Source organism: Elephantulus edwardii, unplaced genomic scaffold (genome assembly GCF_000299155.1).
Source record: "Elephantulus edwardii isolate Elephantulus edwardi_28Jun2011 unplaced genomic scaffold, EleEdw1.0 scaffold00049, whole genome shotgun sequence".
In the NCBI taxonomy this organism is placed as follows: domain Eukaryota; kingdom Metazoa; phylum Chordata; class Mammalia; order Macroscelidea; family Macroscelididae; genus Elephantulus; species Elephantulus edwardii.
Window position 1 is genome coordinate 15,910,444 of NW_006399799.1, and position 1,165 is coordinate 15,911,608.

The window sequence follows — 1,165 nt, forward strand, 5'->3', positions numbered from 1 at the left end:
GAACATAAGATAATTCTAGCTCTCAAGCATAAAAATTAAGACAATTATTTTTAATGAAAAAATGGCATACACAAGTAAAAGTATGCCCCATGCGGGGCTCTTGGCCCATTCTACCAATCATTAACTCAAAGTCCAATTTTGGAAGGAAGGTGTCTCAGACTTGGTTGGCTATCTGCTGCATCTTTCTATGTGAGCATCAGGATTAAAGTTTAAGAAGACTCTTGAGAGAGATTACATTTTGGGAGACCAGTGGTAAGGAGTTGTACTACCAACACAAAAGCACAGGGTTTGAATCCAACAGCTTCTCTGGGGAAGAAAGATGGGAAACCTCTTCTTGTGTGATTTACTGCCTCCAAAAACCTGCTGGAGGTTAAGCTGTGAGTCAGTTCTGATTCCACATATTATAACAATAACAATAAAACTTTCATTCAGGTTAAAGTTGAATGTATGGACTCACACAGGGCTACCAAAATACTATTCTTATTTTAACCAGAGAAAATTTATATAGATTACCCAGATTCATATAATAATCAGTTGTAGTATGTCTTTCATTAAAAAAATTCTTATCAAATTATCTTGGAAAGGAAAAATGGTTTAGCCTCAGTTCTACAATATAAAAGCAAAGAAAAAAATGATACATTTTCTGCTCAAATATTATGGGTTAAGACCTTTATAAGTAATGTGCTAGTTTCCAGAGAGCACCACCACACTGCTATCTGTGCCAAAAATTTCATGTTCTGTCCTCATGCATCAAAATGGTCAGTGGGCCGGTTGTATACTGTCCATACTGGCTCTCAACAAACAAGCACATGGCTTTGACGTCGTTCTTTTCATCCAGTGTGAAATGGTGATAAATTCCTGCAGGAAGTGTTATCATATCTCCTTTCTCCTTGAAAATCTGGATCCACTTGTCTTCTTTATCTGTTACATCAAAAGATCCACTCCCATCCAAGATATATTGAATCTCATCATCCAAGTGTCACTGTTTTTCATGTTGTTGTTGTTGTTGTTATGTGCCGTCGTGTCGCTTGCAACTCATAGCGACCCTATGTACAACAGCCCTAAATTCTGCTCTGTCCTGTGCCAATTGCACTGTCTCTGACACTCCCATCCCGATTATCTCAGTCACTGAATCAATCCACCTCATAGAGGGCCTTCCCCTCCT

General features: G+C 38.5%; 1 pseudogene; it reads right to left on the reverse strand.

Annotated features, from left to right (window-relative positions):
- Positions 1–647: 647 nt before the first annotated feature.
- The window catches only part of LOC102869842, a 1,856-nt pseudogene continuing 1,338 nt past the window's right edge, over positions 648–1,165 (reverse strand).